The 15,956-nt window shown below is 32.5% G+C and overlaps 1 protein-coding gene across 1 annotated transcript in view; it reads left to right on the top strand.

The window, feature by feature from the left end:
* The window catches only part of SPTLC2 (serine palmitoyltransferase long chain base subunit 2), a 143,314-nt gene that overhangs the window by 80,109 nt on the left and 47,249 nt on the right, over positions 1-15,956 (top strand). The window lies entirely within an intron of this gene.

Below are 15,956 nucleotides of genomic sequence, written 5' to 3' on the forward strand. Positions count from 1 at the left end.
AATTGTATAAGTAAATTAAAACACAATAAAACTTGTGTTGAAATCGGTTGGTTAGTGAAAATAAGTTCAAATTGTATAAATAAGGCTCTTGTGATTTAGGGATAGAATTAAACAAAAATAATTATTTTAAAGATAGATATAGGAATGAGTTAAGTACATGCATACCTCATAGGAGGTGCTCAGATTAAAGAAGATCAAATTAAAATGGGTATATGGCTTATTAAATAATGAAATTTTGAGAGGAAAATGCAGAACTTGCAAATTATTTTATAATGTATAAACATTTTATAGGATCAAATGGAAAATATGTTGTAAATTTGCAAAGTCATAAAACAAATGGTGATTTGAAATCTGTATAAGAACATCAAACTATATATAAAAGCATGTTTTTGATTCAAATCATTGTCAAATAAATATTAAAGCATGAGCATAATGGTATTGGGCACTGAAATTTGAAATCTTGTCAGTTAACGGCCTTTGTGGAAGTTGAGATTTTTAAATTATTGAATTATATTTCCTTTAGGATTTCTGTTAATTTATAACTATTAGGAAAGTAGCTCCTCTTTTGATGAAAGGGAAACATAAAATTCCTAACAGTGAAACTACAGTTTTGAAAAATATTAAAATGTTGTTCAAACTTTCATAGTGTTGCATATTTAACAAGATGATGAAGAAAAATTCACTAAGCTGTAGAATAAAATAAGCTTGATTGATGCTTTTATATGTGCTTGATAGCAAACTTCATTTAGAAATCTTATTTTCTCATCCTGTTCATAGTATTTTAAAGACATAGACTGTACCTATTTAGTTTAGATTAAAGCGGCCATTTTTCAATGGGGAGGAGTTTTTTTAAAGCATGTGGCTGATTGAGACTAAAAATATTTGATTAAAATGAAGCTTGGCTCAGTTGAATTTCTTCCAATAACGGACTTGTTAATGGGGTGTTAATTTAACACATTGATTGCTAATTTTTGAGAATTGAAATTTAACCCTTCTGAATCTCAAAGCTATAAGGAGTAAAAACCTGGAAAAATAAATGGGGAGGAATGAAGGGAAGAGAGACCATAAAGAATTTAATTTCCCCAAAGTATTGATGTTTTAAAATGTAATACTAGTGTGTTTTTGATAAGTTTTGACGAACCCTTGTATCACTCCTAATTAGCAGAATGTTCACATTGCACAAACACTTTTAAATTTGGAAACAACCACATACTATCAGAAGGGGAAAAAAAAGGTACTTTGGTATTAGTTTGTGGTTGCTTTCTTTCATCTTTAAGCCAGTTTGTATATTACAGTTTTTAGCATTCTATTGTTTATTTAACATGAAAAATATTTTTCAAGTAAGCCTAGTTTTGACTTTTTATATCTCTCATACTGATTAAGTAGTGTGTCTTACTTACACTTCCCAACTAGATCTTAGAATCTATATTCCTAAAATGATTGTTAATAAAGAACTAAAGGGATGGAGAATGAACTCTTATCAAAAGAAATTTAGATCATCCAATCTTAACTTTTTCCCTTATATCACAGATGAGAAAACTAAGCCTCAGGTTTCCTGACTCTAGGGTAGAGTTGTTAAAATTATTGATTGCTTTTATTTTATTTTTTTAAATGGGAGTAGCAATAATATCTCAATTTCTTTTCATCTCTTTTCCCCTCAAAATTAAGCATTATCTAGAGAGAGAGCTGAAATGGGTGATGCAAACACAGATGAGAGTTGAACTAAATGATCTTTAAGGATATTTCCCATTATATATCTATAACTTAATGACCAAATGAATTGATCAACAACGTTTTAAAATTTTTTCTTGAAGTATCTTTTTTTTGTAGTTTAGGATTCTTGTTAGTTGTCAGGAATCAAGAGAAAAGGAAAAAAAATATTTTTCTTTATACTGTGGGTGAAGAAAATAAGGTATACTAAGAGAGGATGCACTGACTTTAAAGACTCCCTCAATGGAATCCTCTTTTTTTTTTTTTTTAATTACAACTTTTTATTGATAAAACATAAACATGGGTAATTTTTCAACATTGACCCTTGCAAAAACTTCTCCAACTTTTCCCCTCCTTCCCTCCACCCCCTCCCCTAGGTGGCAGGTAATCCCATACATGTTAAATATGTTAAGTATATGTTAAATACAATATATGTATATATATTTATACAGTTGTCTTGCTACACGAGAAAAATTGGATTTAGAAAGAAGGTAAAAATAACCTGAGAAGAAAAACAAAAATGCAAGTAAACAATAATAGAAAGAGTGAGAATGCTATGTTGTGGTCCACACTCATTTCCCAATGTTCTTTCGCTGGGTATAGCTGGTTCTGTCCATTACTGATCAAATGGAAATGATTTCGATCCTTTCATTGCTGAAGAGAGCCACTTCCATCAGAATTGATCATCATATAGTATTGTTGTTGAAGTATATAATGATCTCCTGGTTCTGCTCATTTCACTCAGCATCAGTTCTTTTTGTTGTTGTTCTTTTTTTTATTATAATAACTTTTTATTGACAGAACCCATGCCAGGGTAATTTTTTTTACTACATTATCCCTTGCACTCACTTCTGTTCCGATTTTTCCCTTCCACCCTCCACCCCCTCCCCTAGATGGCAAGCAGTCCTATATATGTTGAATATGTTGTAGTATATCCTAGATACAATATATGTGTGCAGAACCAAACAGTTTTCCTGTTGCACAGGAGAATTGGATTCAGAAGGTAAAAATAACCCGGGAAGAAAAACAAAAATCAGCATCAGTTCTTGTAAATCTCTCCAGGCCTTTCTGAAATTATCCTGCTGGTCATTTCTTACAGAACAATAATATTCCATAATATTCATATACCACAATTTATTCAGCCATTCTCCAATTGATGAGCATCCACTCAGTTTCCAGTTTCTGACCACTACAAAGAGGGCTGCCACAAACATTCTTGCACATACAGGTTCCTTTCCCTTCTTTAAAATCTCTTTGGGATATAAGCCCAGTAGTAGCACTGCTGGATCAAAGGGTATGCACAGTTTGATGATTTTGGGGCATAGTTCCAAATTGTTCTTCGGAATGGTTGGATCCATTCACAACCTTACCAACAATGCATCAGTGTCCCAGTATTCCCATATCCTCTTCAACATTTGTCATTATCTTTTCCTGTCATCTTAGCCAATCTTGAGATTTTTGTAGTGGTATCTCAGAGTTGTCTTAATTTGCATTTCTCTGATCAAAAATGATTTGGAACACCTTTTCATATGATTAGAAGTAGTTTCAATTTCTTCATCTGAAAATTGTCTGTTTATATCCTTTGACCATTTATCAATTGGAGAATGGCTTGTTGTCTTATAAATTTGAGTCAGTTCTCTTTTGGAAATGAGGCCTTTATCAGAACCTTTAAATGTAAGGATGTTTTCCCAGTTTATTGCTTCCCTTCTAATCTTGTCTGCATTAATTTTGTTTGTAGAAAAGCTTTTTAACTTGATATAATCAAAATTTTCTATTTTGTGATCAGTAAAGATCTCTAGTTGTTCTTTGGTCACAAATTCCTTCCTCCTCCACAGGTCTGAGAGATAAACTATCCTGTGTTCTTCTAATTTATTTATAATCTCATTCTTTGTTCCTAGATCATGAACCCATTTTGATCTTATCTTGGAATACGGTGTTAAATGTGGGTCAGTGCTTAGTTTCTGCCATACTAGTTTCCAATTTTCGCAGCAGTTTTTGTCAAATAGTGAATTCTTATCCCAAAAGCTGCAGTTTTTGGTTTGTCAAACACTAGATTGCTATAGTTATTGACTATTTTGCCCTGTGAACCTGATCTATCCCACTGATCAACTAGTTTATTTCTTTGTCAATACCAAATGGTTTTGGTGACTGCTGCTTTATAATATAGTTTTATCAGGTACAGCGAAGCCACCTTCATTTGATTTTTTTTTTCATTAGTTCCCTTGAAATTCTTGACCTTTTGTTCTTCCAGGTGAATTTTGTTGTCATTTTTTCTAGGTCAGTAAAATATTTTCTTGAGAGACTGAATGGTATAGCACTAAATAAATAGATTAGGTAGTATTGTCATCTTTATTAGATTTGCTCGGCCTATCCAAGAGCACTTAATATTTTTTCAATTGTTTAAATCTAACTTTATTTGTGTGGAAAGTGTTTTAGCTCATACAGTTACTGATTTTCCCTTGGCAGATAGAGGGAATCCTCTTTTCTTAAACTCAAACTGCTTCTTAATATGAAAGATTTATTCTCTTTCCTTAAGAATTGATCAAAATGCAGTTTTTTTCTGATTGGTTTATTTTCTTTATTTTTCTTTGTTAATTTCCCCAAAACTATCCCAGATAAAGGGATTGTTATCTAGGAGACTTTATCCCAGTCACTCTACAACTTTATGGAAATGTTACTACATGAACAGTATACTGAAAAAGAATCTAACATCCCAGATGTTAGAGTTCTCAAATCTACACATAAGAGTATCTGTAGCGTTTATCTACTTGTTTCCTGTTCATGAATAAGTGGTCCTTTGTGCTGAAGATCTACCTACCGTGAATTCCAGGGTATTTATTGTGTGGTTTTCTTATTTAAAAGTTCCTCTTTACGCTCATCTTTCTTCCATATCCAGATGATAAAAAAAAATTTTTTTTGCCACAAGATTAGGCTTCTCTTTTATGTTTTGTTTCAGTTTGAAGCTATTTAAGGTGCTCATAGGCAATAGATTTGTTTTTTTTGTTTTGTTTTTTTTTATTTAATAGCCTTTTATTTACAGGATATATACATGGGTAACTTTACAGCATTAACAATATAGGCAATAGATTTGAAGAGATGTAGATTTATTTTAAAATAGCATACTGGTTTTTATTTTTTAGTGCAAAGAATAAATGGACAGACTGAGTGTTTTCCTGGGAGTAAGGGATGAAATGAATTCTCTATCATTTAGGGGTAGGTAGAGGAGACTTGCATATTACTTAAAAAGTTATTATTTTCCAAATTGTTGGAGAGGACAATGTTTCTTGGTATTCTGTTACATTTTTAAGGTGAAATTCTCTCTCCTCTGCTTGATCTGTTCACTTCCCTTTTATCCAGGACTCTCTTGATTCCCAAGTTTTCCCTTCTATCACTTAAGTTTGCTGAACCACAGACAAAAAAGCTCCACGCACATTTTGAAGAATAATTGAAAAATTTACCTGGTAGGACTTGTTTTCTTCAAGATTATTTTTAAAGGGGTTGTTATCTAGGAGACTTTATCCCAGTCACTCTACAACTTTATGGAAATGTTACTACATGAACAGTATACTGAAAAAGAATCAAAGCAATACAAACTGTGTTTGTTCCTAATTAAAAGGTTGAAAGTTAATTCAGTGGAAATTTCATTCCTCTGATGTTTTGCCAAATTTGAGGACTCTCTGGGGAGAGATTGATTTTAACTTTTGTCACTTTTTGCTTTAAAAAACCCCTGCTCTCAAATATTTGAATTTTTCTCATCCTTCTTTGAAAAGCCCATTCACAAAGTGTTTTTTATGTATTTTAAAGCATTCCTCAGCTGAGTGCATAATCATATCCTTGCTGTTGGTCTAATCAACCTCAGACTTTTCCAAAGATGAATCTCCTGAGGAATGTTCCATTCAAGTTATTAGACAGTGCCTGCTGGCTTGGGAAGTGTGAGTCCTTGTTTAATTTGTTGTAAAGGTTGCCCGAGGCCTTTATTATCCTAGAAGTGTCTGATTCTATATGAAAGCCTAATGCTATGACTTGTTGGTGAGTATTAAGGGATTAAAGAGTTATCTTGGAGACTTCTTGTGCTTGTACAAAGCAGAGGAGGACAAGGCATCTCTTTATAGATTACTCTTTCAAGAAAAGAAAAGAAAGAAAACAAAATGTTTCTTCTAAAAAAGAAAAGTGAAAACACATTTGAAATCAAGTACGAATTTGTGATCCAAAAAAGTAAATTGCTATAAAATGTCTTTAGAATTTAGAGTATATGGAAGTTTCTCTTAATAGGTAGCAATAGGTTGTTTTGGCAGGGCATGGACTGGGATTTGGAAGCATAGAAGGTAGAAATTGCAAGATAAGAGTGATATACTTTAGTGTTATTTAAGGCTTGTGAGAATATAGTGGTTATAATTTTCTTGAAGATCAGCCTTATCACTCCTTTTCCTTTCCTAGTATCTGAGATGGTTATTTTCCCTCAAGGGTCTAGAAATTGCTTCACCTATATAAAAGTTTAACATGGTATATTTTGACTTATTACAGAGAATTGTGTATGATTTTGGTATTGACCAAAGACATTGACCCATGGAACCCCAACTTTGTTGCCATCAGTTTATAGAGTTATTTATTTGCTAAATCTTTCAGTTTCCAGGTGGATAGTTGACACGAGCACAGGTACTGTTTTTTGTTGTTCTTGTTTTAAATAAAATCAAAGAAGACATTTAAATAGTCTTTAGACTTATCTATAACATCCTTTTGGGATGAGGGTAGAATATTGTTTTGGGAATGAAAACTTTTGACCATGTGTTGGCACTCTTCATTTCTTTTCAATAGAACTTAAACTTTCTTTCTTTTATTCAGGGTCCTGTTTCTAGCTGTGCCTTAGCAGTCATTCCTTTGGAACTCTGATTATAATGAAACAAGTTTAAGCCTTGACCCCTTGCTGTTCTTAGCACATCCTGTAGCAGTCATCAGGAACTGCAAGAGGAAATCCTAGTTCTTGGCATTGGAAGGATTTAAAGGATTAAAGCACAATTGGGGGGGAGTGGGGGAGGAGTGGTGATAGGCATTGCCTTATTATACTGATTCTTCTGTTTGCTTTTTAGGAGGTATTTAGTATTTAAAAACTATTCCATTGCACATTTGAAGAATTTTTTTTGGCAAAATGTTTTTCTAAGCTAGACTTCCTTTTGCTCACCTTTTGAGATAGGTCATCAAAAGAGTTGTGTTCATTCTTGGGAGTTGGGGGGGGGAGGAGCAAGCAATGTTGTGTTTAATATATGACAGTTGACTGTGACCCATGTAGAACACTTTGATATGTCTCCATTCTGACAAAACAGAGTTTGCCCCAAGCAGACACTAAACATAACTCATATTCAATTTGGTTCAAAATTATGAAGCTACTGAAGCCCGACTCCCTGGAAGTCCATTGTAAACATCTCTTTGGTTTGCTGAAACACAAAAATTTTTTAGCTTATCACATAGTAGGTATATATTTTTATTCTTTGGGACTCTTAAGACAGTAGCAATAAGAAAGACTTTTCATTTCTATTTGGGCTAGGTCTTAAACCAGAATTTGTCATTAGATTAGTCCTTTAAGTTTTTTATCTGCCACTTGTAATTTAGTTCATATTTTTTCTTACTTGTCTTTCCTCTGAAATTTAGAAAAAATTTGTAAATCGTAATAAATAAAAGATGAACACAGTAGGAATCAGAATAGCTTCTGTGTCTCTTCCTTATCCCTCTCTCCTACTTAAATGATGTTTGATAGTTTAAATATATGTTAAATGATTTACTGTGTTTCTAGTAAGCATTGAGATACTAAATCAAATGAAAAGGATGATCTTAAGGATCATGGGTTTTTTTGATATATAGTTACTATACATATTTTTGTCCCTTTCCTATTCCTAGGTATACTTTGAGCTGCCTGTGAGGTGCTACCTTCCTTCAACATAAGTGCTATCTACAGCTAGGGACTTGTAGCAAATATATTTATTGATCTGAAGAAAATATATTATTTAGTGATCCACCCTGTGGTAGAAACTTAAAATTCTAACTTTTCTCCTCCCCAGGCCACTTCAGAAAAAAAATTGGTTATTAATAAATTATCAAAAGAAGTGTCCTTTCTTTCAAAGATAGATTACTTAGTTCAAAAATTAATCTAAGTTGTTCAGTTCATATACTGAGGTGTATTATAAATGGGAAACATTGCCAAATACTAAAAATTCAAAAATTGTTTTGTTTTGTTGCTTTATTGGTTTCCCCAAATAAAATTTGTATCTCATAAAAAAACAAACATTTGTTTGCTAGGAAATTTATTTTAGACTGTTGTATTCAGATAAAGCGTGACAAAAAATAATTATTAATGAAAATAACACTAAGTCATTCTGCCACTACTTATAAAATAAGGAGTTCTTTGAGTTCTTCTCCCTCTCTCCCCCCATGAATTAGATTTTACACATTTATACCAGTATCAGATTTTCCTGTAGACTTTTGACTTTTGCTATTATTAATGATCCCATTACCCTTGATTATTGAGATTTGACTCTTTCATTTTGAATTGTATACTATGAGTTTCAATTACTAACTCACTTCTTCTATGAGATTTCCTTTGCTTCTGCAGAATTTCATTTTTTAAAAATGGCACTAGGATCAGTTTTGTTGACATTTAGAACATTCGTTAGGTACCTACTATGTACAGAGTAAATCATTTACCAGAATCAAGGAGAGAGATTAAATTTAAGCAATGTCCTTGCCCTATTAGCATTGATTGTCTAGTATGGAAATATAGCACACATATAATTAGAATACACAATTATACATAAGTGATTTAGAGCAATGTCCACCAAAGTGTTGTGTGAGATTTGGGAAGTAGAATCATTTGCTGTAGTATGTAAGGGGAGATTTCATGGAGGAGGTGATCTTTGACATAGGCTTTAAAAGATAGATAGGAAGCATAAATAAAAATACAGCTGCAAGAAAGATTCTCTGGCCTGCCAAGGCAAGTGCCTTTTGGCTGTAGTATAAGATAGTCAAAAGAGTGCTATGAAAAGGCTAAGGTAGAGTAGTATTGAATTGTAGAAGCCCTTGAATGCCATGCAAATGAATTTAAACTTTATGTAGCAATAAGGAATAATTTGATAGTGAAATAGCTTTTGGATATAAGAAGTGAATTAGAAGGAGAGTCTCAAAGAGAATTCCAAAATTTTAAACATGTAAACTTAAGTGAATAATAATATTACTAATTGAAATAATTCTCAGGAAAAAAAGAAAACCACAACAGGTTTAAGGGTCATGACAATAAATCAATATCTATATCATCTGCTTTCCTTATATATCTTTTTAATAGTCATGTAGCTTTTCATGTATTTCTTTGTTATCTATCAATTTTATCTTTTGTTAAACCTAACCACCTCGAAGACAAGGGCAGTGATTTGTACTTTACTTGACTTTAGTCTAACACAATTTGTTTAGATGTTAATTTTTTAAATACCATTCTTTACATATTTTAAAATTAATTTAGGGGAAAAAAGCTTTAATTAAAATTAATTAATTTTATCTACAAAATAAACTTTTTGCTAGGGAGAGGTGTAGGAGAGGTCCTCTATGTCCATTCCCTTCCTTTCCTTTCTTCTTCACTCCCAATTTTATAGTAAGTTGCATGCCTCTTATATGGAATGAAATAGAAAAAAAGTAGAAAAGAGAGATGGTAAATAACAAAAGGAAGTGTCAGTGAATGGAGAGAAAAAAGGAGAATCAGTTTTACATGGTTAATAATTGCAGTTTTTCAGCCTCAAAATAATAGCTTACGTTGAAATAATGCTTTGTTCACAAACTACGTTCATCACAACAGCCCTTTGATATAGGTAGTAAAGATAAGATTATTTTTTTAAAATGACCAAAATAATATTTAAAATAATAGTAGACACTCAGATAACATGTTGAAAGAGTGGATACATATTGACTGTTATTTTACTGGCATTAGGAAACTATTTCTAAACTTCTCAAGGATTGAAGAAAGAAGAGTCTTATTATAATTCATACTAGCCTTTAATATATCCGAGCAATTAAATTTTGACTGTTTGCTCATGTGTTAATCTCCATTCTTAGATGACCAGCTCAGTGTACTTGATTATGACTTGGTTTTACTTTATTCAAAAGAATGAGGACAGTCCATTCTGTTTTATACCCACCAGGTCATTTTAATAATGAATGATAGGAGTCATTTTTTTTGTGGCTAATTTCAGAGAATTATGATACGTGTTAAGGATGAATTAATGTGTACACTTAAGTCCTAGATACTTCAGTTCATCCTTTAGGTCTGAACTCTGGCAGTAAATTGAAAGACTTTGGCAAACTTGCATGTGCAAGGAATTTCCCCTTAATGAGCTTCATGATTAGAGTTACGTTAACCCCAGTGACTTTGGGCTGTTCACAGTCTCCACTAAGGAAACAGTAGAACAAATGGGAGCTAAGAGTAAGTGGGAAATTTTATTTTAAACCCTTACATAATGATCACAGAAAACTTACACAAAGGAACCAAAAACATTGTCACAGGCATGTATTTCATCCTCCTGTTTAAATTTTAGGGTTTCTTTACCATTTTGGAATTCCAAAGATACTATGACAGAACAGATTTACCTTTCACTAAAAGTGTCTTGTTAAATATGTCAACTATGTACACAGCTCAAGACTAATAAATTTAGTTTTCTATATGCAAAGGAACAATATTTATATGGTTATCACTTCATTTATCTTATTAAATCTAAAAAGTATAACAATTATAGTGCTTTTATTTTTAAGGATACTAACTTAAAATGAAATAATTTAGCAGTTCTATACCAAATAACATCAAGTAACCGAGTCTATTCTGCTAACACTAGATTTTTTTAAATGTGTTTTCAAGTTTAGGGATACAAAAAAGAAGATAAGCCAATAACTATTGCACTTGAACTATTGCACTTCCAAGAATTTTTAACAAAATCCTATTAACAATGTAGAAGGAGAATCATCTTGTCAGCTGGAGAATACTATATAAAACAGGATATCAGTGATGCCTAAATTCAAGTGATAAATATATAACATACCTTGAATGCCATATTCTTAGCTGTCACCATGATATTATAACAGCTGAGGAATGTTCTTACTATTTCCTCCTTTTCAGATAGTCTAGTCTCTAGTATATTCTCTGAATATTCAGCAGTTATTTACATCATAGTAGGTGATACAATCATATTGACAGAGAAATTTATTGCTATTGCTATATTTTACTTGTTGCATCTAATTCATTTTTAAATATGGCTTTTTCCCCCTCCCAGTAAACCATCTTTTATAACAAAGAATTAAAAAAAAATTGACTTCTCATTCAGCCAATAAATATATTAACTGACAATATTTTTATACACAGTATTTCACATTCAGAGTCCCCCTACCTCTGTAAATATTGAAAATTTTTGTCTTTTTTAAAGAATAAGTCCAAATTGTTTTTCTACTTCTACATATCCTACCTGTGTGACTTTGGACAAGTCACTTAACCTCCATCTTTTTCAGTGTCCTAATCTGTAAAGTGGAGTTTTGGTCCCAAAGTTTTGGTGAAGATAAAATGAGACTTCATTTGTAAAGATTTTGCATATATTACAGCACCATATAAATGCTGACTATTATTATTTATTCTTTTGGTCCAAGATTCATAATTATAATTACATAGCATTTAATTTTTGCTTTTTCCCCACTTACATTGTTGTCATTGTGTAAATTCTTTCTCTGTTTCTGCTTACTTTACTTTGCATTAGTTTGCAAGTCTTTCCATGGAAGACCAAGTGTACCAATTCACTTGATAAAATTGTGAATTTCTTCATTTGTTCAGCCTTTTTGTAACTATACCCCAAAGGTCATTAAGCTGTATACCTTTTAATCCAGCAGTATTTCTACAATGAACCTGTATCCCAAAGAGATTAAAAATTGAAAAGACTCGGGCACAAAATATTTATAGAAACTTCTTTATTGAGGTTTTCCAAAGAGAACTGGAAGCTAAGAGGGTGCCCATAAATTTGAATGGCTGATTTGTATACCAGAATATTTCATTTTCAGAAATTCAGAATAATTTCATATTTAGAAAAATTATGGTATACAAATGTAATTGGATACTATTGTGCTTCGAAAGCCAAATTCTGTAACAGCATCTTAACATAAGCTGATGTAGCCCCATAATTAGTGCAGGCCTTTTTAAGATCTTTAATGATTTCTACGTTAAAAGGAGCGTATCTTCGACTTTGTTGACCTGAGGCATTAGACTGGGAAATGTCCACACCCTTTTCTTTGGCCTTCATTAAGCCCTCTTGAAGCCTGCTCAAGGTTGGTCCCCTCACTGCCCCCCCCCACTGCCCCTCCTCCCTCCATCCCCGAGGGTGGAGTTGGTGGAGGAGAGTCAATCACTTGCTCCTGGGGTGGGGCTGAAGCCGCCTCCTGAGGGGAAAGGTCACCACACCCTTGCTCACTTAAGTCTCCATGCCCTGTGGGGATATGGTCATTAAACCCAGGATGATTCTTATAAATTGATGCAGAGTGAAGTAAGTATAATAAGGAGAAATATTAATATTAGAACATCAGTACTGTCAAGAAATACATCTTTTAAAGATTTAAGAAATTTAATGAATAAAATTGCCAAACATTATTCTAGAAGACTGGCAATGAAAGTTGCTACCTACCTCCTGAAAGAGAATTTGTGAATTCAAAATTCATAATGAAAAAATATTTTTGGTCATGGACACTGTGTGGATTTGTTACACTTTATGATATCTATTTGTTTAAAAATGTTGTTGGTTTTGGTTTTTCATTTCTTTCAAATTAGGGAGAAAGGGGAAGTAGTAGCACTATTTTTTCTTAGTGGGAGGGGGAGCAAGGCAATCGGGGTAAGTGACTAACCCATGGTTACACAATCAGTAAATGTTATGTGTTTGAAACTGGACTTGGGTCCTCCTGAGTCTAGGACTGGCATGGGACCATTGAGACAAAGACAAACAGATAGAGAAAGAGAGACACAGAGACAGAATAAAAAGAGGATCATTTGAGTGCTTTTTAAACTTGTTTTGATGGACTTTTAGATTTTTAAAAATCCATCAAAGCAAGTACAAGGAAATTCAAAACAAGCACAACAACTTTGAAAGAAATATTAAATATATTATGTGCTTAAAAATTTCAACTGCAAATGAAATTCATGGTTTCATGTGCAATCCTCATCTCTTCTATTTTGAATATGAACATATTCATGTTATTAGATGTTTAAGTTAACATTTTAACATTTTAACTGAAAATTTTTTTCCCACAGTTTTCAGAATTTTTTTGTTTGTTGGAATGTTCCTGTAGTATAATATTTCATTTGATTTGTTCACCACAACTTATTTAGGCATTCCTAAATCAATAACCATATACTTAATTTCTAATATTTTGCTGATGCAAAAAGTGTTGCCATTATACTCGTAGTCCCTCTCCCTCTCTCCTTCTCCCTTTCCCCCTCTTTTTCTCCCTCTCCTCTCTTTCTCTCTCTTTTTCCTTCCCTTCTTCCCCCCTCCCTCCCTTCCTCCTTTTATTTGTAAATTTACTCACCCTTTTTCCAGATATTTACCTACCCTCTGAACCCTATGGCATTTTTATGCCTTTGATCTTCTTGAATTATGTACTTAAGAGAGGGATCTCTAGTTAAGTAGGTTTGAAAATTTTTGTCTTTTTTTTAAAGAATAAGTCCAAATTGTTTACCAGAATATTAGGATACAATCTATTGTGTTATCCATATAGAACTATCCATGACATATTTTTAATCTTAATAAGCATGTTCTTTGGTCAGTTCTGCTCTTAACCCATCTGGTATATCAATATAATCAAAAAACTTTGACTGAAGTCAAAAATAATGAGAAGGGTTTAACATAAAATACCTTCCATAAGACATAGCAGACATTTTTAGAATGTTAATTTTTACCAGGTGATTTTCATGTATTATCACAATACTCATTGTATGTAATTATTATTCACATCTTGTATCTCAGTAGTTCATACCTTCTCTCCCCCCCCCCCATGTGTGTCATAGACCTTTCATTCAAATAGAAACTTATCTAAAATATCAGAATAATTTTTTTGAAATTCATAATTGAAGGAAATGTCAAATTTCATTTAGAAGTTAGTGGAAATAAAGGCAGATTTTTTTTTTTTAATCTCATCTAGGTTTGTGAATCTCTTGTCAACCCATGGACACATTGAAAGGTTGATGACCTCCTGGTTAAGAACTCATGGTACAAATGAAGACATTTAAGTTTCAGAAAGGCTTAATGTTTTGCCTATGGTCATCAGTTATTAAGTATCAGAAGTAGGTTTTGGATCCAATCTCTGTTGGCCCTCAAGTCCCTTGCCCTTTCCAGAATGATCTGGGAACCATTTTTGAATCAGGTAATCTAGCCTCCCTTTTGCTTACTATTGGCACAGATAATGAAAAATTGCTACTCTTACATTTTATTTTGTTGGCTATTCTGATGTTTTAACATAATATGTAGTTGATCCCAAGTTGTTCAGTGCTTTCCCAAAGTAATGTCAATTCCCAAGTTTAAAGGGTTTTGAATATGGGTCAATCTCTCTTCCAAAGGCCAGTGTCAGTTTAGAGATCTTCACAAGAACCCTAGTTGCACTATGATGAGTTTTTCAGCCACAACTCTCAAAGAGCATTTTCTAGATATATAGTAAGCATAATAGGGTTACAGTAGTACATAGTACATAGGAGAGTTTCATAGTACATAGAGGCTGCATAGAGATGAAATTATAGATTCTTCTAGCAGAAGCTTTTTGGCAGAGAGAACTCTAAGTGTCAATGTGACAGATGCTTTCTTAAGATGATATTTACTTTCTTTGATATTTTATTTAACTTCTCCCAAGGCCTATTAAGTTGATCATTATTAATTATAGTAGGCTAGCATTCATTAAGAAGGAAATAGGTTTTGTTGGATTAAGAGGTATAGTGAATATTTGGATTCTACTCATCTCTAAACTGAGAATACAGAAGATTTTTCCAGTATGCTACTCTTTGCTGTTGAATTTCATATCTTAATCATAAGATGGTACATCACAATCAAAGCCATTTAATTTTAGAAAAAGTAAACCAATGGAACATATTAGATAAGAAAATAGTAGAAGTAATATGACCTCATAGCTAAATAGTCAGTCAACCCCAAAACATAAATTAATGAAGAAATAAAATTCCTAGTGATGGGATAAAAACCTACCAAAAAAAAATCAGAAAGCAATCAAGTACAAATTAGTATTTAGGCCATATGATTTCTAAGAAAGGTTTTTTAGTCCATACTTAAATATCCCAAAAATCTTCCAGCATTTCCGTCAACATAGCAGAACACACAAAAAAAGAAGATACATGAAACCACTGATCTCTTTCATAATTATTTTTAAAGTATATAATATTTGTTTCTTTTCTCTGCTTCCTTTTGAAGTTTCTTCTCTTATATCCATTTAAAAGAAAATTTCCATGTTCTGTTAGGTGGAAGAGGCTCAATATTAACCTTTGCCCAACATTCCCTCCCTTATTAAAAATGGAAAGAAAAAAGAAATACTAGTAATAAATAAATTCAAGTAAAATAAATCCATGTGGTGGTCTTACTGAAAAACAAAAACAAACAACATATATTTCCTTCTGTACCTGTGTCCATCACTTTTCTGTCAGTAGGTGATTAACATGCTTCATCATAGATGCTCTGGAGACATAGTTAATCATTGCATTGATCAGAACTCTGTAAATTGGCCAAAGTTGTTAGTTTTTCTTCCTTTTCCCATCCTCTTTTAATCTTGAACATCAAGAGATTTGTTTTGCTTGGGACTATGCTCTATATTGTATTTTCTCTTAAAGCTCTTTCCCATTATCACTGCCCTGCTGCTTTCATCTACTCTATACCAAATTGAATCTGTTTTCAATTCTTTGTTCATTTCAGATAACAGTGCAGTTCATCTGATGCCTTTTTGTCCTGTGCCTTCATCTGTGTTTGTATACTCTTCCTCTCAGCCATTTCAGTTATGAGAAATTATATCACTTCTTTCTGTTGCTCAAATAAATTTACTTTTCCAGGTTTTTCTGTTTTGTTGTATTTCAGTGAAATTTCTACTCAGAATTTCTACCAGAAATGCTTGAAAATCCTTCTACCACTAAAAGCCCTTTTCTTCCTGAATATAATTTTATACTTAATTTTGCAGGGTAATTCTTGCTTAAATACCTA

Source organism: Sarcophilus harrisii, chromosome 2 (genome assembly GCF_902635505.1).
Source record: "Sarcophilus harrisii chromosome 2, mSarHar1.11, whole genome shotgun sequence".
NCBI lineage: Eukaryota > Metazoa > Chordata > Mammalia > Dasyuromorphia > Dasyuridae > Sarcophilus > Sarcophilus harrisii.